Source organism: Zingiber officinale, chromosome 3B (genome assembly GCF_018446385.1).
Source record: "Zingiber officinale cultivar Zhangliang chromosome 3B, Zo_v1.1, whole genome shotgun sequence".
Taxonomy (NCBI): domain Eukaryota; kingdom Viridiplantae; phylum Streptophyta; class Magnoliopsida; order Zingiberales; family Zingiberaceae; genus Zingiber; species Zingiber officinale.
The window spans coordinates 132,064,490-132,091,910 of record NC_055991.1 but is presented as its reverse complement, the minus strand read 5'-3'; the positions used below and the strand labels follow the sequence as shown (position 1 = coordinate 132,091,910).

Here is a 27,421-nt window from a genome sequence, read left to right as displayed (position 1 = left end):
TTTAGCGATGAAACTTTTCATCGCTAACTAAGAATATTCGTCGCTAAAAATTATTGACGACAATATATTTTCGTCGTTAGTTCGTCATTGTAAGCTTGTCATAAATATAACTTCACGATGAATTTTTTATTTTTGTCGTTGATATTTTAACGATGTGAAGTTTTCGTCGTTAATGTGCATTTTTTCGTTGCCAACTTATTCACGACGAAATAATAAAACTCGTCTCCAATATTTACTCAGTCGATGCATCATATGCTTCCACCCCATCATCCCATAGGCCTTTCAGTTCGTTGATCAAAGGTCGTAAGTATATATCTATCTCTTTCCCGAGTGATTTAGGACTAGGAATTAAAAGAGACATAATCAAGTATGATGACTCCATTTTCCACGGTGGCAAATTATAATTCACAAGTATAACAGGTCACATACTATAAGCATTTGAGATATTTCCAAACGGATTAAAACCGTCGGTAGTCAACCCTAAGCGAATATTTCGTGGATCACTAGCAAATATTTCATGTGATGTATCAAATTCTTTCCATGATTCACTATTTGCTGGATGCATTAATACACCATCTGTTTCAACCCGTTTATATGTTTCGCAATAAACAACCGCTTAAGTCTAGACTTCAAAGGAAAATATCGAAGAATTTTATGATCATTCTTTTTCTTATTTATCCCATCATACTTGTATCTAGGTTCCTTACACACCAGACATGTATCCTTATTCTCGTGCTTACCCCAAAATAATATACAATCATTTTTACATGCATATATCTTCTCATATGTCAATCCTAACTCTTTTAATATTTTCTTTGGTTCATAATGAGAGTTTGGAATTACATTCAGTTTGGAAAATGCTTCTTGCAATAATTGAAGTAACATATCAAAAGATTTATTGCTCCAGCCATTTAACACCTTAATATGCATTAACTTTACTAAAAAACTGAATATAGAAAAATTATTACAAGTGTGAAGTAACATATCAAAAGATTTATTGCTCCAGCCATTTAACGCCTTAATATACATTAACTTGACTAAAAAACTGAATATAGAAAAATTATTACAAGTGTGATACAACTCTTTTTGTGTTTCTTCAAACATTGAGTTATAACTTCCTCTGAGATCATTTGTATTCATGTTTTCATTAATATCATCTAATTGAGGGCCAATGATTTCTGTATTTTTTAAATCAATAAACATGTCTTGAAAATCATTTTCTTTAAAATCACAATCAAGTTCCTCTTCATTGACAGTATTTATATTAACAGATGATGTAGAAGATTCATCATAAAAGTTCCAGACTTTATATAATTTTTCAAATCCCCACTTATAAAGATGTCCTTGAACATAATTCAACTCATATTTAAATAAATTGCATATGGACAACGAATATTTGATAAATTTAAACATTATATAATTCTCGACATGGACAACGAATATTTGATAAATTTAAACATATCTTATAATTCTCTGTCACCTTTAACAACTGATTTAATCCATTTATATATTCAGGACTAATCTGATTCTCAATCATTATCTAACTTTTATCCATATTTATAAAACCTGGTTAAATATATAAAAAAATTCATATTATTTAACAAATAACTCTTATAAGAAACAAATAACTCTTATAAGAATCAAAATATATTGGTTCTCAATATTTGATAGTGAAATATGACAGTTTGAAAATGAGAAAGACAAAGTGTTATCTATATTAAAGTTGATCTATGACACTCTCCCACCACAGGCAAAGAAGTATTTATTAGAACTTTCGAGCCGCAAAAACCATTTTTTGCGTTGCGGAAACCCCGAAATTCTTAGCCATTGGATCCATGCGAAGATAAAAATTTTCATGTACTTAGTTTTTCTACTCTAGATCTACTTTAGATCTACATGTCAAGGGATATACTTTTGAAGCGAAGCCCTTCGCAAATCCTACTCGTCCAAGGTTCTTCGGATCTCAAGTGTGTTCAAGCGGACACACCTCTAGAAGTATCCACACGAACAAGAGATGGAGAGAACAAACTAAGAGTGTGCTAGCACCCTTAGAAGTCACGGCAAGGATGAGAGGGAGAGGGAAGAAGAGAGGAGGAGGAAGATCACTTGAATGAGCACACCAAAAATTATTCACACACTTGTAACTCCTCTCCTCTTTAAGTGGTCGGCCACTTATGGAAGACCAAGAGTCATGGCTCTTAGTTTTCCTCATGAGGTGGCACACACTTGAGCTAGCTTTGATGATGTGGAACACCATCATTGACCGGCCTCATGCCATGTCACAAATGAGGTGGCAAATGGGTCAAGTCAAACTTGACCCTTCATCTTCCCTCTCAAGTCAAGTCAAACTTGACCTCTTATCTCCCATGGTTGAACAAACACTACAAGAAAATTGAGATTCTACAACACTTAAAAGACAACGTTTTTTTTTTAAAAGCGTTGTCTTTTTTCTTTTAACAACGCTTTTAGTGAAAAGCGTTGTCTTTATTTTTTATTTCTTTTTAAAGACAACGCTTTTTTAAATATGCGTTGTCTATTGATATTTTTTTATATCAAAGACAACACTTTTAAAAAAACGTTGTGTTTAAGTGTTGTCTATTGCATAATTTTTGTAGTATACATATGTAGACCAAAGCATGATTTTTTACAAGTGCCCACAAAACCCTCCTCCTCCCTCAAACCCACGCGAAGCTCCACGACCCTAGCTCCACCGCCAAAACCCACAGTGAGTTTTCCCTCTGCCTAACCCACCGGCGAAAATCATCTCCACGACCCTAGCTCCATCGCCGAAACCCATAGTGAAACCCTAGCTCCTCCCCAAACTCATCTCCATGAAAACTCATCTCCACCGAAACTCATCTCCATGAAAAACCTAGCCTCCAAAACCCACCGCTCGCACCTAACCTCCTCCACCACATCTCCACACCGGCCGGGACCTAGCCTCCTCTGCCACTCCTTCGTGCCACCAGCGACCTAGCTTCCTTTGCCACTCCTCCACGGCGCCTACGACCTAGCCTCCACCGCTTAAAAATCTGAGGTGATCTTCCTCTTTTTGATGCCAACTTACACATTGGAATATAGCTGCCCAATTTTGTTGCTGGAAAGATAACTCATTTGGATATTACAATTTCTTTTCTTTTCTATTTGAATTTTTGGTCACTCCATCGCATTGAGTTATGCGTGGCAAATAACTTGTGTTGGTAAAATGGAGTTACCTGTCTACCTCATGGATCAACTCACTACGGACGAAATCGTTTTCCATAAGTCCTGTTTCAAGTGCAATAACTGCAAAGGAACCCTCACGGTATCGTCGTTCGCCTCTATCTGTGTTCTCCCTTTTGGAATTTTATGTTGTTATTTGAACTTTACTTTGTTTGTAATCATCTCTTTTCATTGGAAGTAGCGAGTTTAAGTAAGATGTGTTCGTCTGATGCGTTCCAAATAACTTGGAACGTCGAGATTCCTAGTAAATGATCAATGTTGTAGATTTGATATTCGAGCTAGTTCTGTAGAGTAAATAAATATTCTATTTTTGGATCATGATAAAAGTAGAAATTTTGTCTTCGTATCTTGTCACTCATGTTATGCAATCCAATAGTTGACTCCTTTATAAATTTATTGTTAAAAAAAATACAATTTTGTCTACAGTCTTTCTTTGTGTTGGAAACTTAGTAGCACTAAATTGCTTTAGGTAGTATCCTCAACAAAATATATATCAAGATTGAGTAAATCTAGAATGATTCATTGCTTGATAGCATATAGTGAGCAATATTACTATTCAAGTGAGAGCAATATTAATTCTGATAGAATATTGCTAGGTATGATAATTAACCATTGTCAGTTAAATAAGTTAAATCATGTTATGAGAAATTTCAATCATTTTTTGGAAAGCAGTTGGTAATTGCATAAATAATGATTTAGCATTCAAAAGAGTTTTTCTACATCTTTTATTTGTTTCACCTTTTGTTTCTTTAATGGAAGGTGTTTTGTATTGCAAGCCTCACTTTGAACAACTCTTCAAGGAATCTGTTTTAGCTAAAGGTCATTATTTGTTGCCTATATATAAGTTCATTATTTTGTTTTAGCTAAAGTAAACAAGATTTTTTTAAGCGATTTTTTAATGAATTATTTGTTGTCGTTAAGTGTTGTGTTTTGTCTATATTTTTATTTTCTTTTAATGTCAATATTCCTAAAAGTAAATAAGATTTCTAATGAACTGTTTATTTTCTTCAGCACTTACTGAGGGTTGGAGGGTATGTGACATGCATCTTCCTCAGGATTGGAGGGTATGTGACATGCATCTTTTAATGTCAATTTTATTAGTAAAATTATCTATGGTAGTTCACATCAATGTTCACTAAATTTTTTTATTGTGCCAAACTCCAAGAAACAAGTACATTTTTTTGGTATTCCTTTCCATTGTCATTAAAAAAGTTTCTTAAATGGATCTCAGTTTCATGGTTGTAACTAAATTGATAACCTCATCTGTAACCTTATTAGAATAATGATAGTCCCTACAACATGTCAATGTGGCTCTTATTCTTTCTAAAATCTACATAGATTCAAAGATATGAGAGAAATACATGGAAGAAGCCATGATGATAGGCAGAAAAGAGAACAATTATGCCAAGAGAAGGAAATGTCCAAGTTTGCATAAATGTATCCTATATACTTTTGCTTTCTTACACCTCCCTGCACTTTTATTTAATTTTCTTTTCCTGTGTATATATGTGTGTGAACCATAGAACGTCATATCTTATCTACATGTTTATTTACTATTTTGTAGGGCAGATGCACATAGACAACGCCAACAATAGCAACAACAACAACAACATGAAGGTTTTGGGACCTCCTGCGATGTTAGTGCACCCAAGGTTTCTTCAACAGTACTACAACAGGATCAGTGACAAGATATGAAATTTGGCTTTTTTAAGCAAGGCAATGCCAAGGTTGGTTATTTTGGATCCCATCTTGTTAATTGAGGTTTTGTTTTTGTTATTGTTAAGTTTAGGAAACTGTATAATGTAAGCTGTGTTGTTACAACATAGCTTGCTGATCAAATATCAGATATAACAATGCTTGATAATAACCCTTATTATCAAATGATTGAGTTGTCCAGAGGAAGTTTCAGATCGCCCACTACGGGAGGACTCCGGCCAAGATCGAGGAGTTGGCGAGTTCTATTGAGTGTCCCGGCATTGCCATGAGCGCCTCCCAAGAAGAGAAGAAGTGCAGCTTCATAACACCGAGTTCAGGTACCAAAAGAGGGCTTTTACAAATTACAATAAACTCAAAGAAAAATTAGGGCAAATTACTAATTGTTCCATCCTCTTACTGATGTATACACAGATCCTATGTATGTTGTTTATCATGATGAGGAATGGGGAGTTCCAGTTCATGATGACAGGTGATTACTTCCACAAATTTCTTCATCTTATCTACACAAATTTCAACTAAATTTACATGTTGACAAGATTCAGATGGATAAACTTGCAGGATGTTGTTTGAGTTGCTTGTTCTAACAGGAGCTCAAGTGGGGATGGACTGGACTACTATACTGAAGAAGAGGAATGAATTCAGGTTAGAACTAATGCTAGAAACAATTTTTATTCAGAGGAAAGTACTTGTTTCAAACAATTTAGAATCTTGAAAGAAATATTGTGTGGCAGGGTGGCATTTGTAGAATTTGATGTAGAGTCTGTCTCCAAGTTCACAGAGAAGCAGATGGTTTCCATCAGTGTGGAACTGAAGCTGGATTTAGGAAGAGTTCGAGGAATATCACTATCTACTTTGAAACAGAATTAGTGTTAATTTTGATATTTACTAGCTTCTTTTGTAATTAATACTAATATTACTTTAATGTCAGAATTCTATTATTTTGGTATGAGTTTGAAATTATTAGCTGAGTTGATTATATGTAAATTTCGAATCTAGACATGATAAAAGAAAAATAATAGTTTCGTAAATATAAAAATAATTTTTTTAAAATAATTTTTTTAAATTTTTTTCTTTAAAACGACAACGCTTTTAAAGCGTTGCAAAAAGTGTTGTCTTTGTAAAAAAAACAACAACGCTTTTAAAGCGTTGTAATAGCGTTGTCTTCGCTAAAAACGACAACGCTTTAAAAGCGTTGTCTTCGCTACAAACGGCAACGCTTTAAAAGCGTTGTCGTTGAGCAGACTTTTAACAACAGTGCCTTTAACAACGCTTTTTCAGGCACAAAGACAACGCTTTAAAAGCGTTGTCTATTAGCTTTTTTCTTGTAGTGAAATCCAACCTTTGATTCAAGTCAATTTTGATTTAATGAATTTCTATTCATTGAATTAAATTGACTCAATGAATCATAATCTAAATTAGACTCATTGGACACATGAATCAAATTGAGTTCAACTCAATTAGTTTAATTTGGATTACTCTTAATCCAATTTGGTTCATCACATGAACTTAATCCTCTAGGTTCATCAAATGAACCTAATCTCCATCTAATTGTCTTTTGTGTGTGACCCTATAGGTTCTTGTAACGTTGGCAATGTTCCTAAACTCATTTAGAAACATAAGTAATGAGCGGTATCTAGCAACACATCATTACTACCCAAGTTACAAGAATGTTGAGATCCAACATCACCTTGTGAATACTATTTGTGATTCTCACAATATATGACAATGCCCTTCTATCCTTAGCATCTAAATTGATCAATTGAGGCATAGACCGTGTCATCCTCTAATCAATCTATATCTTGAACTCCAAGTACACTCTAATCAAATGAGCTCAATATCTCATATCGACTCACTTGGGCATGGTCATGCACTTAGTGGTCTCACTCTATCAAGAATCATGATGTCTCTCCCGTCATATAGGAGGGATAAATCTCATCTACATCACTCACATCCCTCCGTATAATTTTTTACATACCAGTAATCGCCTTTATAGTCCACCCAGTTACGGGTGACGTTTGACGAAGCCAAAATATGCAACTTCTTATGTAGGGAACTATGGTGACTTCAGGTCCAAGAACTAATAGTTATACTAATAGTCACATGAGAAAGTATATGACACTCATATAACGATCCATGATACTTTCTCATGGTGAGTCATTCAGTATACATTCTCCAATGCATACTCATGTGTCAACTTGATATCTCTATATCCATGACTTGTGAGATCAAGTCATCGAGTTGACCTACATGATAGTCTTAGCGCATTAACATTGTCCCTGAATGCTAATACTTGACTAAGAATGATTAAGTGTAGTGTTCTCTATATCATCTCACTATCGATTCAACCAATCGATTGATATAGATAAGAACCTTCTACTCAAGGACGATATTATACTTAGTTATTTGACACCAATATAAATAAGTATAATAACCATAAAGAAATGTCTTTATAATGACAACCATGTCTTTAAGCTTAATTAAAGGAAAAAATTGCCAAATGTTTTTGTAATTATCATTCAGCTATAGAATAATTAGCTACTACCTTGCTGCATAAATTAATTAATGAAAAGCTTCCAAGAAATTATATGCCCTCTTCCTTCTCTTTGTGTGTACTTGACATTGACTATTCTCGATCATCTTCCCATAAAAACTAGGTGAGGTTTAGAAGGTTTCAAGTTTCAATTGATGCTCACTCCTTCTGCAAAATTAACATTATCTTCTTCAATTTACTACATACTTTCGAAGCAAATCAAAAACTAAAGGAACAAGAAACATAACAATGCATGTGGTTCAAATGAAAAAGAGCAAGCTTTGAAGTAGAGAGGTACGAGTATAATAAATACTACATTATGAACCTATTTTGTGGAAAGAACTAATGCAAAGCTCGTTCAAGAGAAAGAACACAAATCCACAACAATAACAAACAGGGTCACAATCACTGGAGCAAGGAGGAGGGAAAGCCACCTCGTCGAAAGGAGGGAAGAGTCAGGGAGTTCAGTGCGCCATCAAGGGGGTCTCACCGGAGGAGGGAGGGTGCCGAAATGAGGAAAGAGTCGCCGGAAGGCAAGAGTCGTGGAGATGAATGCGTTGGGAGAAGAAAGGTGCAGCGTCGAGTTAGGGGGCCGACTAGGGTTAATAAAGATTATTAGCGACAAAGTATATACTTTTTGTCACTAATCTAGTTTTGCAACAAAATATGAATATTTCATCGTTAATTATTTGCGATGTATTATAATTTTCGTCTCTAAGCAAATGATTAGCAACAAAATATATACCTTCCGTTGTTAACATTTTAGCGATGGAATAATTCGCCGCTAGATTCCTCGCCGACATAATTTTTTTTAAAAAAAAACTACGTCAATACTATATTTAGTGGTAAATTACGTTATTTAGTTATAAAATTTAATTTCTTCGCTAATAATTCATTGCTATTTTCCTTATTTATTTATTTTTTTTTTATAGTGGAAGCTTCATGCATTAACTATAGGATATGAACAAAATCATTAATTTCATAGATGAATGGGCTGAGTTGAGTTTTCAAAATCTCGGATTTGGGGGAGCTGTATGCCATGAACCTAGATCCATATCGGTTGCATAGAAAGGTGAAGGAATTCAATGTGCCCTTGGAAGGTCAATTGGATTACGATCTGCAGTATAGCCCTTGGCAGTTTCAGCTTCAAATGGGAGCTCTTCCAATACCTAATCATTCAAACATATGCAAATCAATCTCATTAGCACTTTTAGTCAGAATTAGGTGGGAACCTAACAACAATATGTGTCACATAACTTCAAGGACAGACCTTGGATGCCTGTTGCAAGACCTTCAGTTTTTCACAAAGACGTTTTCTTTCAGCAGCAATTCCATCAGGCTCCTTCAACATCTCATCAAACATATTTTCCCTAACAATGAGTTATCATGTCAGGCTTGATTCTAAGCAAGATAAAACAAGGAAAAAATAACAAAAGGGCATATATATACATCTCAGTAACAATAGAACCTGTTAAAAAAATGACGGATTAAAAGAGCACAATATAGGCAGTACCTGTAAAGATTTCTAATTAAAACATTGTGCAATTCCCGTTTTGTATGATTAACCTATGAAAATACATGAAGCATACAAGTCGTAAATACAAATCCATATCAAATTGTCCTAATAGAATAATAACAAAAATGTAATCTCATAAAATTTTGGTTATTGTCTTCAACTGGAATTCTAGGACAATAAATTAACTAATAGTTGCATTGTTTAATTTTTCATCAAAATTAATCAATGTATATTAACTAAGAGTTATTTTTTAAATTTTCACTGAAACAATATTTTTTATACACACACACATGCATGCACACACAACACAAAAATTATAGAAAATGAAAATAAATCAAACAGAACAAACATACATTATAACTCCAAAAAACAATCTTCGAAGTGACATAAGAAAAGCTAACTATCAAACATCAATATCACTATATCAGGAATGAAAAAAACCATAAACAAAGGCTGAACGAGCAACTCATAGTTAACCTTTTAGAGCTGACATTTTCACTTTAAAATTTAATATGCTATATAAGTGCTTTTTATATTAAATAATTTTAAATTCATGGCAACCATATCCTCCATCCTGAAAAAGTAAATCAATTATTGGCCATGATAATAATCAAAACAGTGCAACCAAAATTTGACATGAAGTTACAGTTTGTCACATGTACTACTCAAAGTTAACAACAATGACATATCTGTGAGTGAAAACTTTTGCAAGAATATGTAAGTTTAAGTTTTGGGGTACCAATGTGAAAATTAAACTATGGAAGGGTCAACGACGGGGAGGAAACTATAAGCAACAATGCAGTCGACTTTAGCAGTAAGTAATTTTCTTTAGGTATATCAGTTGTCAAAATAAAAGATTCTTAGAATATTACCCATTAAACATGTATTGGACCAAAAAGTCTATCCTAGTTTTCCCTTCACCGAGCCCATATCATACTGCAATTCATTTTTATAATATCACAAAATGATTCTAGGAGCTCAATAAAACTGTTACGTTAAAAAAAATTAAAGCACTCAGGCATTTGTGTTTACAAGTCATGCTGTATCAAATCTTGGTTGTCTAACAATATCAGAAATATTCAATCTATCTATAAAAAGAAACACATATGAGATGTAAATATAACAGAAACAGGATCAATGCAATGCTATTATACAAACAAGAAACAACGATTGCATACATGATAGATAATCACAAGTCAGAAAGAAATCAATTTCTAGTGCTATTCTTAAGCAATTAGGAAACCATCATGTCTAAAAAGGACATATTGGTTTAGTGGAGTCTTGTGTCTTGTTATGATACTAACCAAGGATTAAAATACTATGTAAAATCAATCGAAACAGGTGAAATATCTCATTCCGCCTGCTGACCGACACCGGCACGACCCCAACACCAGTCCTGTGGTGGCAGAAAGATATCACACGATGCCTTTACCGTAGACGTGGAGGGGTCGGTGCAACCCCCGTGGCCGCGCCGGAGGAGTAGCGCAATCCCGCGGCCGCACTGGAGTCATGTGAACTTGCGGTCATGCTGTAGTCACAACTAAAAGTCAGGTGTTTTTTTTAATTCAAACTTAGGTTGATTGCTTTAATCAACTTCTAGCTAAAATAGGGATAATATGAAGAAACATTATTAACCCTAATAAAATTATCTAATTAATTATATAAAAAATATTTTATTTATAAATTATTTATTTATTTAGCTAATTATTTATATAAAAGTTTCTAATTAATTATATATTTCATTTATTTTAATTCTAAAAATTTAATAAATTATTTATTTATTTATCTATTTTCATATTTATTTCTTTTTTAAAAAAGATTATTTTTTTAATTAATATATTATATAATTAAAAAATACTGAAACTCACGATACAATATCAAAACCGTAACGATATGATTTAGGACCAAAACCTTGGCACTATGCGAAATTTAAACCATGATACTAAGTACAATGTATATCTATGTGTATAATTTAGTAGAATCTATAGTGGTAGATAGATTGGTTTAGCTCAGAAAAGAGTTAGTTATGTGCTTACATTGATATTAATACTATACAGACTTAAGACAATAAACCCCATAGCGTGTGCTATTGCATATGCTAACTTAGACAATAAATCGATGGTGCGCACTATTGCTTATGATAATATGCTAAATTATGAGATTTTAGTTAGAAAAAAAAAATAAAACATGAATTGCAGGGACGAACTTTGCCATCTAAAAGTTTTTAAATAGATGAAACTGTAATTTTAATGATATAAAAAATTTAAAAGTCTATTTGGATGGTAAAAAACTCTGTTAATATGTTTTAATTATCTTAGATCTATCAACAAGGAGAAATATCCATCACAGACAAGGTGGAGCCAAAATGAAGAGCTTCTGAAATACTCTGCAATTTTCTTGTGCTCTTAGGCTAATAGAAAAATTGTGAGTGGCATGATCAGCAATGTAGTTTTAGTCAAAGTGCAAGTCAGAAAAAGAGCACAACAAAGTTAACAAAAAGTTGAGACAGATACACTTAGAAAAAAATAGAAGTTTCAGTATTCATGAGCATTCAATAAATAAGGAACTAAATTAAGATGATATGATATATTCATTAACAACTGATAACTTCCATACTTAAAAAAATTTAGATCAATAGACAAAAATGTAGGAATGGAGACAAAAGAAAACTGTACTTAACTGAAGAACATTTACATGATCTAAGTGTTGCCTAATGATATTGCCTTACATAAAGCTTAACGTCGCAATCAGATCTTTACCATACACTAGCACTTAATGGCAAGATAAGATCTATTAAATTGGCCCTAGTAGATTAGGAGCGTGATGACTTGTTGGCCACATTATTGTGCCAAGCACTCACTATAAGCAGAAATTACTCAATAGGAAGCTAAGTTTCCTCAATTAGTTGCTCAAACATACTAATAGCAAACTGCACTCCAACTAAATGCATGCCAACAAAAATCTTATTTAGATCAGGTAATATAGATCTTTAATTATAAGTAATTTTGAAATAAAGAGACAATTACCTCATAGAAATTTACTTTTCTAAGACAAATGAAAATAAAGTTCTATCAAAAGAAGACATCTAAATAACCAACCAGAATATAAGACTTTTACCAAGAAGTGCATGATGGCCTTGGGCACTGAGTCCTCAACATTTTTCCTCACAATGTCAAAGTATGATTTCAACAGCAACTTTGTAATAGATATCTCCAAAGCCTCCTGTTCAGTTGGATTCTCTGAGGGTTTCAAGGTTAATGGTGGCTGCAGAAGGAAAAAACATGGAATTTTAATCAGTGCATATAACCAAAGTTGTCTGTAAACACCAATGATACATCATTCATGTTGATGGTACCTCTCTCAGTCTGATCATAGAAAATGAATGGTCCCATGTTTGTAAGGGTGCATCATATGACTTATTGATCACACTTTCTTTTGCAGGTGCACAATCCTCGCTAGCACCAAAAAAGGATGAAATACCCCAAATTGATCCACTTGTACTTCCTGGTCATCAAAACAATTCAAGCAGCACAAGTCAATAGCATTTCTTACATTTATCCACCAACCAAAAACAGAATCATTGGACAGACTAATATATAGCAGGGGATAACTCATCATAATATAAAAATATGTTAGATCCGAGTGTTAGGAATCAGATTAGATCTTATAAGGAATAATTTCAATTTATTTTTCGGGAAAATTTAACTGTTTTCTTAGAAAATTATTTTTGTATTAAAAAATATAAATAACCAATACAATATCAACATTTTATATAATCACAAATTTGAGTTATGATTAAAAAATATTTCCTCACCAGAAGAACCTGGTATCTCTGAGTCTGCAACAGGTCGAGTACCCTAATCACCAGAAAATAAGAAAGGAAAGAAGTATACATAAATTGAGAAGTTCCTGCTGATTTCAAATTCCCATCAATAACAACAAGAGTAAAAATTGTAAGTCACCTGCAAGTGATCAGAAACAGCTCCATTTGCAATAGATCTTGTAAAGATGCCTCGTGACTTTGAAACCTTTTCAACTCCTTGAAATTTATCTGAATCAGCTGTATCCTAATACAGGATAGGTGCTTGATTCAAAATTAGATACCAAGAGAAAGTTCAGACAAAACTTGACTAGACTAAAAGATAGCTAAAGTTAACAATCAGAGCCATACTAGCTAGTAGCTAAATAATAAATTTTCCACCACTTAAATACTAAGGAATTCCATCAGGTAACTGAATTGCTGCTATAAATGGAGATCAGGTTTCTACTGCTGATTCCACAATGCACATTCTATCCTAGATTGTACACAAGTTGTATTGTTGTACTTTTTCAGATTGCAGTCAGGTGTTCCTAGTTGTGCAACAAATTGCTAATGGCATTTAATCGAAGAAATGAATATTGTTTACTTAGAAAGAACTCATCTACATGTGTACGGGGACATGGAGATACCTAGCAGGCACAAACAGATTATGGATCCATCATCCATGGTTTCAAAGCAATGTTAGGTTTAAAAGCTTCACCATGAACTTTCATATTTAATTCATCTTGTTTCAATCACTTAGCATGAGATTGATTATGGTTTACCTCTTCTGAAATCTCCCCTCTTGAAGTCAAAATCAGACTTTTAGTCGTCTCTAACTGAACCAATGACTCTTTTTCCGACCAATCTAGCAGTAGCATTAGAGGCTAGAGGAAGTTAGGGACTCCCAGCAGAAATATTAGGGAGATTGGTTGGATCTTTTCCGTAGAGAGAAAGTTTTGGTATTCAGTATCTAGTTCAACATGGCTAAGATTTCCGTTTGATATATTTTCAGTTTGAAACTTTAATCACACTTTTGTTCACAACGCTTTTCTCCATCTCTCTATTAATGAAAACCCAAAAGATGGATTGATGATTATATATTTCTTCTTAGAACTTTTTTCTCCAGTATATTCCAAACTCTTACTAAAGCTTATTCTGACAACTTATGGCTTCTAGTTATACAGGACTTTTCTAAACCTCCTATGCATTTACTCCTTGTCATAAAAATATATATTGAAACCAGATTCTATTTCTTCTTTGCAATCCTTCCCACATTGCAACCTCATCTTTGCAGACTTCACAATCCTATGAATATATGTTTAAGAAAGAAGAAATATATTCATGAAGACTTTACCCGTTTAAAGATCAAATAAACACATCTTTGTCAAGTCGAATTGTCAACTCTTTCTGAAGAGTAGTTGAAAGCTCTATTGCATTATCATGTCCTCCACATCTTGATCAAGTGACTTATCAATTTTATTTGTTGCAACAATCTGGACATAGGTTAACACTCATGCTCCAACTTAATGTGTTAAGAGCAACTGGAGTTAATATTTGGGATCCACATGGGATATTTCATTAGTGTTACAACAATCATAAATGTTTGGTGTAGCTATGCTATTAATCAATTCAACAAAATATTGTACTCATTTGTTGTCTTACTGAATAAACAAAATTTTTAATAAAGTTTGGACATGGAAATAAATCAAAATTTTCCACATAGTTCAACGACCTTGGAATAGACACTACTTTGCTCATAATATACTGAATGTCATAATTTCCAATTTTATGGAAGAAAATGCACCTTAAGTTTGGGCAATGGTGGAACTAATCTGGATGATTTGACTTGCTGTTGAGCATATTCCACAGCCTTGCTTCCACCAATAAAATTTGGATGTGAAGTATTTATATAATCCATCTGCAGAACATTATGTAAATTAATGCATTGAATAAATGTCTACTTGGCTAAATATTGCTACAGGAAATATTAGGAAAGCAATTTTAAAACAAAATATAAGAAGCACTAAATGTTGAGATCAACCCACATAATGAAATGATAGAAGTTCAAACATTACGTTGTTGGAAATGATCTTCCAGAAATCATGTTCAATACATGTTTGCTAGAAGAAGCAAATGTTACAGAACGAGCAAATGAAATTTCCATAACTGAAAGCATTTAATTTCTGGTTTTCTGCAATTAACTAAATAAACAAACTTCAAAACCACTGCCACATGACTTCTAACAACCTTTTCCAAAGAAAAAGCAAGTTCCTTAAAATTGGAAAGAAAAGAACAGAGATATAGATAATACTAGATGTGCTTATTTCTTAATAGCTAAAGAAGGAAAAAAAATACAGAATCACATGTACAAACATTTAAATGATCACTCTGCAGCGAAAAAAAAAACATTGGGGACAGAAACTATGACGAACATCATTGTCAAACTGTTCAAAGTATTTGAAGCAAGGTTTAGAACCCTTATGTTGTACTGGATTTCAGTCTCTAACTAGCATGGTACATCTTTGGTATCATGCTAAGCCAACACTCAGTACACATTTGCACACTTCCAAACACGCCAAGGTTAATTCAAATAAGCTATGATCCTATAATCCGCATCTGCTTGACTTGTTTATTTCATAGCGATTAAAAAGTTATTTATACTAAAATTTCAAAACAGTAAGTTATAAAATACTAGAAGCATTTTGACTATTGATTACACCAAGTTAATATCAAAATAAGTGTCATGTATCAGATGAGAACAAAGCTTAAACTATGATTCAATATTAGAGATTAGTCAGCTGCCGAAATAATATGATTTTAACAGTGTTGTGCTAATGCTCGACACATTACAATGTGCATCGAAACATTCTGGATAAATTTAAGTAAGTTTTACACCTTTAATATCATTTCACTTAGTTTATTTGCTTATTGAAATAAAGCATAGTGATTAAATTTTAATTGTATTAAAATTTTGTTGTACCACAATGCGCCAATACTTGGCATGCTTTGACATGTGTTAGAGTGTGCTAAGATGAATTTAGATAAGTTTGCCAATTTAATTCACTTTCATTTAGATTTTTCTACTTTTAATAAGCATAAGACAGTTGAATTAAAAATGACTTTACTCAATTTTATTTAATTTGTTGCTACACGGTGAAGGAAAAGAGATTATGGTCAAAGATTAAAGGGAAAGAGTTATGAGATGGATGCTACATGTTCCGCCAAAGTACAAAACACTCAGAAAGAAAAATATTTATAGAGAATGCTAAGATGGATAGTAAAATAGAGAATGCTGAGATGAATTGTGAGGTAATTTCTAAGAAATGATGAAATAAAAAAAATACTAAAATTATGGAATAATTAGATGTAACTCGAATAATTATTATAATGGCATGAACATATTGAAGTAGAAAAAAACATTGAAACATTTCAAAGTTATACAAGTTGAATCAATATAATTAGACAAGGTGAAAGAGAAGAGCGAGAAAACACTAGTTTTACTTAACATAATTGGGAATACAGTATTGCATAGATATGTTCCAAGTAACTGATCCTAAATATTTGGAACTCATGGATTGTTGTTCTTGACATGGTTTTCCTGAATATTTTCCACATGAAAGGGTAATCAAAGATCCATCAGACCATTCCCATTTCAGTCAAATGGACATTTATTCAGGAAGTTTGAAGTTGAATTATGCGAACAATACTATGCATCCTTGCTACTGAGAAGCACTAACATGAAAATGCATCTTAATTCAATAGTGAAATTGAACGCACAAGAAAACTTCATGAAAAACAAAAGGTATATTTTATTAAGGTTTAATAAATGACAACCTTTCAGTCGTTTTAGGCAGCCAACCTACTGCATAGCACATTGAAGCAGTAGGCATCAAAATAATACTAAACAAAAAGGTTGATATTAATATTAAAAATGATTTAAGTCAAAACAAATTTACAATCAACAGTGCATAATTGGTAATTGCTAAATAAACACATAACAACAAAACACAATTGACATTATAACTAGCAAGAAAACATATAATATAACAAATCAAGCAAGCAAGTTATACACATAAGTAACCAATCTAATAAGTTATACACATAAGTGTCCAATCAAACGAGTTATACACATAAAGCTAATAAATTTCCTATTAACACATTGCAAGAAAATACATAACTATAAAACAAATCAATCAAGCAAGTTCATAATTAGTGTCATGCTAGAATATGAAAATTAAAAATATTATATATAATTTAAAGTTTAAAATCACCCAACCACAATAGTTAGTCTAGTTTACAGGAGAAGTATCAAACAGAAGTTCTCATTAAATTCCCTATTACCACCCTCCACATTTTATTGTATTTTTGAGCTTGTTTAACACATGAACCAGTTTTTTCCAATTAAACCCACCTAGACTGCCTAGTTACACAGCCTGACCCTATCCAACCTAGTCAGACCAGCTAAACCACTCTTTAGAAGATACGTCTAAAGAGGACCACATAATGGGTAAGTGAAGTGGTTCCCCCAAATGGAATAGACAATAGTGTTTTAGAACAATGATCTCTTCGACTAAAAATTTGATTCTACATTGGATCCACTGTGCAATTTTAACTGAGCCTTAATTTCACTGATATGTAAAGGGTATAATTAAACATTAAAATTTAATAACCTGATTCCAGAGTTTTTTTTTTAATGACACAAAGCTTTGGGTGTAACAGCAATCAAAACAAGAAAGAGGAGAACCTTGAAGTTCCAACATAGGTCACAGTAATAAGCAGTATATGCAGTGTAGTACAATCATTATCTCAAGCAGATAGCTACAAGCATTCAGGAACGAAGAAAGAAAAAAGAAATGCAAATCAACCTCCATTCCAATGATGTGAGATATCATGGTTTCTGCAGGTTGAAGGCCTTCTCGCAAGAAGCTAGTGATTTCCTCATCCATGTGCTTTCGGAGGACAGGATAACAGTGCAGCTCACTAGTTAAGCAACGGTGACTCATCTACAAAGGAAAAAAAAGTCAAACTTATGGTAGCTAACAATATAATAAAAAAAAGGACAGCCCGGTGCACGATGCTCCCGCCATGCGGGGTCCCGGGGAAGGATCCATTGTACGCAGGCTTACCCTGCTTTTTCAAGAGGCTGTTTCCAGGATTCGAACCCGTGACCTTTTGGTCACATGGCAACAACTTTACCGTTGCGCCAAGGCTCCCCTTCCAGCTAACAATATAATACAAAGAAATTATATATCTTTGTGAGATTCTGATAAAATATTAAAGAATATATGCCTTTATTAGTTCATTGTAAATGAACTTAGCGCACTGAAGGCTGGGATCTAGCAGTCGGCTTATCTGCCTTCGCACTAGAACTTCAAAAGGTGCCTGAAATTAAAAGTAAAAGTACATTAATCAAGTTCATATTTTGGAAAGTTTGAGATGTCTAACAATTCATACCTCTGGAACAAATAAAGCAGCTCTTGGACCACTTGCATTTCGAATTGCCAAGCGAATATCTTCATCAGTTATGTCATCACAAGGATCGACTTCCTACCCAAGTGCAGATTACATGGAGTTAGAGAAAATCATATAAAACATATAAACAAAAACAACTGAATAAATAAAGAAAGAAACAATGAAGCAGTGAAGAAAATTCTACCCAAGTCCACCTAATCCATAAATGAAAAAAATGTAACAAACCAACCAGATTAATTTAAAAGGAGGAAAGGAACCTCGAGGCACTTCACAAAGATTGACTGGAGAATGTAATGAATTCGTGCTCCACCAGAAAGTTCATCTGTCAACAGTTCATTTTTTCCATCCACTATGGAAGAGAAAACTGTAGTACAGGGTATGATAATGGTTCAAAAAACTTAACATAACAAGAAAAGACACATAAACCAAAGGTACATTCAGAATACAAAGTAACAGAAACATACACCAAAAAATAGTGTTAATATGCCAAACTAGAAACTAGGATTGTTGTTTTGGTACTATTTATCTATCTACACAATAGTAGAACATCAAAAAAAATAATTTAATAATATTTCAAAAAATCCTTCGAATGGAGATCGCAGAAGATACTACTTCAAAACTCCAAAATCATACAACATTAATTTGGATATCAAATTGTAAATTTAATTTTTGATTGCCTTACCTTTTTTGCATTCTACAACGGTTGGCATTTCTGACATATACGTCTCAAGGCAATCAACTTAATTTGGCGACTAGGAATGGATCTGTTTAACAAAATTCATGACGATGGTTTTTTTTTTCCAGCCACAGGCTTCCAACCATTAATATATCTACAATTCCTTAGATGGCATATCACTAAGTGTGCATTATACCAATCTGTGTCATCAAAGCATTCTAATGTGGTACCGCCACATTAGCAGCCCCCTCACGAATGCCCATGCCGTTGAGAGGGAGTACAACACGAATCCAAATTAGCAAGTGCATGGACGGGGATCCACCTGCCAAGTTTCAACCCCCACCACTGCCGTCATTATCCCATACACTTACAAGCCAACGATGGGGGCCCATCAGAGCATTCTAATGCTTGCATGATGCAAAGTACTGGATCAAACTCTTGGTTTCCAGATTTAAAAGCCTCAGAACATATGTCTAATAGCGTTTCTCTTCTTTAGTCTTATACCAATATCTTCATCCTATTCATGGCACTCAAGGAAATGCCACTTTAACGAGTAAAAGTGTGTATACCAGGCTTCTTTAGTCTTCTAAAAGTCAATATTTTCTTTCAACTTACTATCTGTGAGAAAAATCACTGATCACTAAATTGCTCGGTAATTTTTCCTACTGATTCTGTTCCTACTGGAAGAATGATTGGTACAAGGCATGATTCTCAAAGACAATATCAGTGAAACACTTGAAATATAGCTGTAAACATACTTCTATGGACGTAAAATAAAATCAAAATAAGACCAACACATATTGCCTGGTTTTAAAAAATCTATACCAGACAATATGGGTGAACTTTATTACCTCGCCACCAACCAGTATGCTGAACATCACTAAACAGGTTCAATACCTTTGATATGAAGAGTGGGTCAAGCTTCTATACCGGAGTTTCCATGAGCAACCAGGATGAGGCTTTCACAAGCAGACACAAGGGGAAACCTTCCGATAACACAAGGACTAAGTTTTTGTTGCATTGAGATGAGGCTTCTACAAGCATGAGAATTGTCACACGAAAAGGCTTTTGTGATGGGACTCTGCAACAAGGTAGGCCAGGAAAGGGGATCTTCATTTACAGGCATGATTCCTTCCTTTTCTCCCCTTTTCCTCATTCAGATCTTCACCATTTCTCCTCTTTCTCCTCCCTCATTCCTCCCTCCTCAGTTCCTCCAGCACCACATTTTGGCAAACTCAGCACTACACCAACATGATACTATCATTCCAATAAAAAAGGGCAGTCCGGTGCACGAAGCTCCCGCCATGCGGGGTCCTGGGGAAGGATCCATTGTACGCAGCCTTACCCTGCTTTTTGCAAGAGGCTGTTTCCAGGATTCGAACCCGTGACCTTTTGGTCACATGGCAATAAATTTACCGTTGCGCCAAGGCTCCCCTTCGACACTATCATTCCAATAGCGAACCAAAACCCTCACTCAACAATATTCCTATATATGAGAGAGAAGGGATACCTAACACAGGGAAGAACTCTAATCATTTTCCCTGTCTAATATATAAATTGAACCAATCAAGATAAACTGAGTGGCCTCTTGCTAGTTCAGTGATCCTTCAATTATGTAGTACAATAATTGCATAAATTCCCATTCTTAATATTATGCAATTTGAAGGTGCTTGGATTATAACAATATCATAATGATTGATGATGAAAAGTTGGAACAAAATGTACTCAGCCCAACAAGAATACCACCATGATAGAGGAATCAATATGTAAAGGGCAGCTCGGTGCACAAAACTTCAGCCAATGTAGGTCCCGAGGAAGGGTTTATTGTACGCAATCTTACCTTGCTTTCCAAGAGGCTGTTTCCGAGACTCAAACCCGCGACCTCTAAATCACATGGCAGCAACTTTAGTGTTGCGCCAAGGCTCCCCTTCGGGAATCAATATGTAACACATATATAATTCCAAATATAGAGCATCAAAGAAAATTAATAAGAGTAGGATAATGTTATCATATCAAAACACAAATCATACCCATGCTTACCCTCACAAAATTTGGCAAGAATGTTAAGTATTTTAACTCCTTGTCCATCCTGATGCATAAGAAAAATAGACAAGCAATACAAAATTACAAATAAATATGTGAAAAGCAATTACAAATTAACTCATTTATATTTATGTATTAGCTGTAAATATAAGTATATAACAATATATGAAGTTTGCATAAAATTACAATAAAGAAAATCATGTAGAAACTGATAAGTAAATGGAACCTACACAATCAACAAGTACGAAATATGAAAAACCACATTCATGATCAGAAGAAGCAGATAAACTTAAATGAGAAAAGGATTAGTGCAAACAGTCAAAATTGCCATCTTCCTTTGATCTGTCAGTGCAGTTAAACATAAGGCTTATGAAGGGTTGTACATCTGTATAAGTTTTCATCAACTCTAAGCTTAATAACTAAATAATTCCAAACACTATAATGACATTAGTTATATACAGAGATTTTCCATTATACCATATCTTATGTGAAAGTAACAAATATAGCTAGATGACTTCCAACATGTAAATAGATATACTAGAAAACTGAGAAGAATATATAATGTAGTTGTCAAAAGTGAATCAAGAGTAGCTGAAGGTTGATTACGGGGGCATAATATTCAGCTATGTTGCAACAGGGCATACAACTCCATTGCAATCACATACATGAATTTACACAAGTGCTACAACTGGATCAAGCATCGAATTAATTTGATCACTTGTAATGATAAGTTGATTAGAATATGCTCTAATAGAGTCTATGGTTAATGGAGTTGTACTTGACAATCAAGTTATGGTGGATATAGTATTTGATTTATTGTTTCATTAGAGAACAAAATAAATACAGATAGCTTGCTACTTCATCTGATAGAAAGTACAATCCAATGAAATTATCTCATTTTTAGCTCCAATGATCTGGCATGCTTGCTAACCAAATCCTAAACTGGTCATAAAATTGAATATATTTATAACAAGCTAGGTTTCGACAATATATTTGAGCCAACTTAAGGTGAATTTTACGTTGGAAAACTAGGTTCCACAATAGGGGGAACCTCAAAGGAAATTCACACCTTATGATACTACAAATTAACAATAGGTTGATCCCTACTTCAATAATAGAGAATATATCAAATACTTGATTGTTTCAAACATCCTCATAATGTTTAGGTCATTGAGATCATGCAATTATTAACATTGAGATCAGTTGAATAGGGATGCACACCTTTGATTCCACAAATTCACCATAATTAGCATGCTCCTTAGCCACTGCTACCAACTGAGCATTTATGTGAGACTTCAATGTTGGCAGTACAGCCATGATATGTTGTTCCAAAATCTGCAGAATAATTAGATTCACAGATAATCGTTAGCTTTAGTCATTTATAGTAAAACCAATTGATTATTTCCTTTCATTTGCCATCTGAAGGAACCTCATATAACATAAAAACTCAGAGCGTTTACTCTATTCAATTTCTTAGCCAGCTGAGGTATCCCACAACAATGAGAAAGACCATGATATGCCTGCAGCAGAAAATGTATTATAGTTGTGAAAACAATTGAATGAAAGAAAGACCAGAGTCATTTCAAGAAAGTGTACTGGATGCTTGCGGAAAAAAGCCTCTTCAAAAACCAATGCATCTCTAATGCTACGGTTGACATTGATGTCCTGCATTAGAAGATCTAAGAATTTAGATTGTGTACTGCACTTGGACTCAGTGCTAAGCTTGCTTTTTTTATATGTAAAATTTTGCTTCTGTGCTTCTATTTGTAAGGCAAAACATATTAACTTCTTACAGACAAGAAAAGTGTCAATGTACACGATGATTGGATAAAAAAATAGTTTTTAAAATTACTGATTATTATTCAATCTGAAGAAATTGATGAAGATATGATAGAGTAGACAGTTGAAACTAAAGTGTTTTTTCAAGTCGTGTGTTCATCTATTGCCCCTTAAGCTACAATAAGTTCTATAGATTATGGCACAAACACACCAAACATTACAAGTCAAATTAATTGGCCAGTTAGGAAACAATCAATGAAAAAAACAGTATAGCAAACTAGAGACTGTTTAGTGTATTAGGAAAGATACAATAAAAAAATACTACAATCCAATAGTCATTGAGTTCCGCTCAATTGATGATACAAAGGGAGAAAACAGGTTAATATGGTAAAGACATCTTCGAAGATAAATCCTGTTGGATCAATTAAAATAGAAAGTGTAGGGTGTAAAGGGAAAGCAAAATGAAAAAAAAAAAAACTCCTATTATCATAATTACAAAATTTCTCAAGAAATATTGATTAGTAGCATAACTTTGCACCAATAGAGGGATAGATTATTAACTGATCTAAGTAGTGGGGGTTGACACGACTGAATGTTGTTTGTCTATATGCACTACAACCCAAGATGAAACCAACACAGGGAGGTATATTACCATCACTTATGGGACAATATATGTTCATATGATTAACCCAGCTACATAAGAAGTCTGCATTTCTTAGGATCATCAATTCCTGAATAAGAAAGCCTAAACAAGATGAAGTAAAGACAAAGGAGACATCAGGAATACCAAAATTGCAACTCAAACAATACACGTGATTATGAAAATATCAAATATTTTCAAATTTTATATAAGGATATGGGTAAAAGACATAAAATTAGGCTTATGTAGACCCAAGACCAACAGCAAGCATAGGTTTACTTGAGAAGTTCTAGAAAAGAACATTCAATTTTAGTCAAAATAAAATGGCTAAAAAATATCATAGAAATGGTTGGGTCAATACACATTTTCAACAGCATATGTTTGTTGAACAACTATTAGAAATAAGTTTGAACATTTACAATGCTTTAATTATTATTATTATTATTTATGTGTGTGTGCGTGTGTGTGTGTGTGTGTGTGTGTGTGTGTGTGTGTGTGTGTGTGTGAACTTGCTGTTAAATACAAGTGGATGATATTGCTAAAGAGATCCAACATAAGACAAAATAAATGAGGCACCTCTTGGCTACGATTGACGACTCCCACATAACCAAGTCGCAAAGGAATCACATTGCCAAGTAAAAAATTGTGTGCATCAGTTCCTCTATCCATTATATCCAGCTGTAACAACAAGAAAACCAGTGACTTTAGGCAAGTGCCACTAGACCACCATAGCCACAAACTAAAGTTTATGAAAAACCACAAAGAAGACCTTAGTGATGACTCCAATTGTACGAGAACCTGCCAACAATGAATAATTTGCTTATCAATCAATCTAATTTCTCTCAAAATACATTTAATCAATTGTACCCAATCACAAACATGGTGAAATAAGAATAAAACAAAATGACATTTGACAATCATACCATCTGGATCAGCAATTCTTGCAATTTGAAGTGCATCAGAATTTGCCAAATCAGTATTTGCTGGCGAAACAGCTAGTATAATGCAAGTTTCATGTTTGATATATGACATTATCATTGTTCTAATTCTAGCTTCAATGTCACTTGGTTGGTCACCTACTGGCACTTTAGTAATGCCAGGCAGATCAACAAGAGCGATATTCAAAACATTGGGAGAGAAAATCTTCAAATGAATCTTTTTATCTGAAATAGCCTTTCTCATTCCGGCTTCTCTCTCTGTTTCTTCCTACAACAGATAGTAGGTAGAACAATAATTACAACTTAGGAATGGGCCAAAATATTTCATCATTGAACATTCAAGCTTGTATTTATCTGATCATCAAAACTCAAAAATCACAAATCACGAACTAGATATTAGATTCTGAATGAAAGAGTTTGCATGATTTCTTTTTGTCTCTTGAGAAGTTTGATATTACAAAATTTGTACACCTTAAGATACCGAAACAAGAATCAATATTGAAAAATTCAAGCTAGACATTTTGTCCATCTCTTGCTTCTTTCTAAGATATGCACAAGGGAATGTATAAAGTAACATAATTCATATATTGTCCAATAATGCAGTTTCAGTCAAAATCAAAGCCTGCAAAACTAGAAAATGGTTTGTGCACATCGCACTTAATTGTAGTGTAGATGCAATGCTAATGTTTCAATAAGTTGACCAGCACTACAAAAGCACAACAACCCTACCATTCCTTTTGCAAAAGAGAAATAATACTTACGAAAACAATAATAATAAATGATCATCTAATCTATGTTCTATTGAATGTCAAAACCTGAACATATAACCTGCATAGGGAATCAATGGGAGGTTTGGTAGTATATGTGCTTGTCTCCAGTACTTGAAATTTTAAGTAGTTAAACAATAATGATAAATGATAGTCTAATCTGTGTTCTATTGAATGTCAAAACCTGAACATATAACTTGCATAGGGAATCAATGAGAGGTTTGGTAGTATATGCGCTTTTCTCTAGTACTTGAAATTTTAAGTTGTTCATACCACCCATTTGCTAAAAAAAACGAGTTTGCAGCTGGTTATATGAGTTGAAATCATTCAGAAACTGGCTAGGAGTAGCATCCCAGAATAATTATTGATTTACCAAGTTTGCATCTGGTTATATGGGTTGAAATCATTCAGAAACTGGTTGGGAGTAACATCCCTAGCAGAATGATTACTAATTTCAGACTATATTTGGAGCGATGGTGGCTCAATACTTGAGAAAGGAAAGAAACTTCCCAGTTGGGAGGATAACAATCCTGTTTTCCCTGTGACCATCATCTGCTAAGGGGTAATAGTCCATTTGGGAGACTGATTCTAACCAAGTCCTAAAAGGGACGGCTTTAAGGAGAAAAATTGGAATATTACCCTTCTAGGCAGCCATTTAACCTCAATTCCAACCATTTCTTGACTTTCCTTTCACATTGTTTGTCCATCAAAAATTACACTTCACTTGATGAAGTTTTGGTTCTGTGTTTAGGCCTCTGAATACTTTTTCAAGTCACTGTTGGGACATGGCCTTAAAGAATGTGTTTTTTTTTCCTGGTGAGAATATTCTTGTCCATACTATCCAGACTGTGAACCAGTGAGAGAAACATCTCCCGTGCAGCATTAAGTTGATTTGGATTGGCCCTACAGGTAGACGAGAAGGAGCACTATAGTTTTCCCTATTAGTTGTACCCATGTACTTAGGAAATCTTTCTCACAGCATCTTCTTCACCGTATCGAACCTATGAACCTACCTGAGTGTGAGATCTTGGTCAACTGATTGAAAGCAATGGTCAAAAACTTCTTCCAGGAGGCAAGGGTAAGGAGCGAATTGAAAATTAGTCTAAGCTTTAGGATGTTTGTTAATTCACGTTATCAAAGCACTATGCTGGATGAAGCATTTATAAAACGATCAAGCAAAGTAGGGTCTAGTTCCACAAGACAAGTTTCAGGCAGCACCTAGGATCATTTATCATCTACTTGTTTTTTATTTTCAAAATCCTTTTGCATGATAACAACATCAACAACAGACAGTGGTGTCTCATGCAATAATGAACTAACATGTAAAATGCATAACCTTGAAGTTGTCATGCGCAAAAGCAGCAGTTAGCAAAAGAAGCTTAATTTTGAAATTCCTGAGAAACTTTAAACGATCAGGAAGAGAAACGATTCATTGGTACCAAAAAAAACCGCAACAACTAAATTGCATATCAGAAGCCCATTTCACCTGGATTTCACGACGAATGTCCGAGAAGTCATAGAACCTCTTGCCCGGCAAGTGGAGAAACTCCCCCCACTCCTCATTTCCCTCATATGAAGAGTCCAAGGATGACTCCAGGCGCACCAGCTGCAGAACCAGAGGCCTCCGGGTACAGATATCAGTGCCCCGCGGCAGGAAGTCCCGGCCGACGAGGGCCTCGAGCACGCTAGACTTCCCGCTGCTCTGGCTTCCGACAACCGCCACTTGTGGAAGGTTTATGCTGAAGGAGCTACCGAGTTGAGCGAAGACGTCCTGAAGCCTATTCATGATCGGGATCAATTGGTGCCCTACCGGCCCTGCTGCCTTCGGTGCATCGTTGGCCAGGAAGCCCTCCTCGGCCATTGTATTAGCTTCCGGTAGGAGAAGTCGCATGCGGATCGAAGAGGACCCTGGAAACCCTAATTGGTTCGCCCGGAGCGGAGCGGAGCAGAGTTGGCAGAGCGTCCCGGAGAAAGCGCAGCAACGAAACGAGAACAAATTAAACTCCCCTCCCCGTGTATTTATAGCGATGCGGAATGACTGAACTGGACTATTCAACTATTCGTTGGACAAAGTATTGCCTTGCTTTTAAGGAATCAGATTCGAGGGGTACTTTCGGTATTACAGATTTCTTGGAGGAGGGGCATTTGCATTTCCCTGGAGGAACCCGCGTCTGTAGGGAGATGCATTTTGAACAATTCGATGAAAGAAAATTAACCGTGCGATGCCAAGGGAATCATATTATTTGGACGGTGGATTTATGACCTCAGAAATTAGAAATATGCGGACTCAGCACTCGACGGCTTTCTCCGCATGAATTTG

The 27,421-nt window shown here is 34.5% G+C and overlaps 2 long non-coding RNA genes and 1 pseudogene across 2 annotated transcripts; 2 read left to right on the top strand and 1 right to left on the bottom strand.

Moving 5' to 3' along the window:
- The first annotated feature begins 4,237 nt into the window (after positions 1–4,237).
- LOC121968638 lies at positions 4,238–4,907 on the top strand. Its single transcript, XR_006108249.1, has 3 exons — positions 4,238–4,286; positions 4,561–4,659; positions 4,787–4,907. It is a non-coding gene; the product is annotated as an uncharacterized LOC121968638 (long non-coding RNA).
- Positions 4,908–5,122: 215 nt separating this feature from the next.
- LOC121968637 lies at positions 5,123–5,681 on the top strand. Its single transcript, XR_006108248.1, has 3 exons — positions 5,123–5,407; positions 5,497–5,580; positions 5,670–5,681. It is a non-coding gene; the product is annotated as an uncharacterized LOC121968637 (long non-coding RNA).
- Positions 5,682–8,466: 2,785 nt separating this feature from the next.
- On the bottom strand, positions 8,467–27,072 carry LOC121967817 (annotated as a pseudogene).
- Positions 27,073–27,421: the final 349 nt, after the last annotated feature.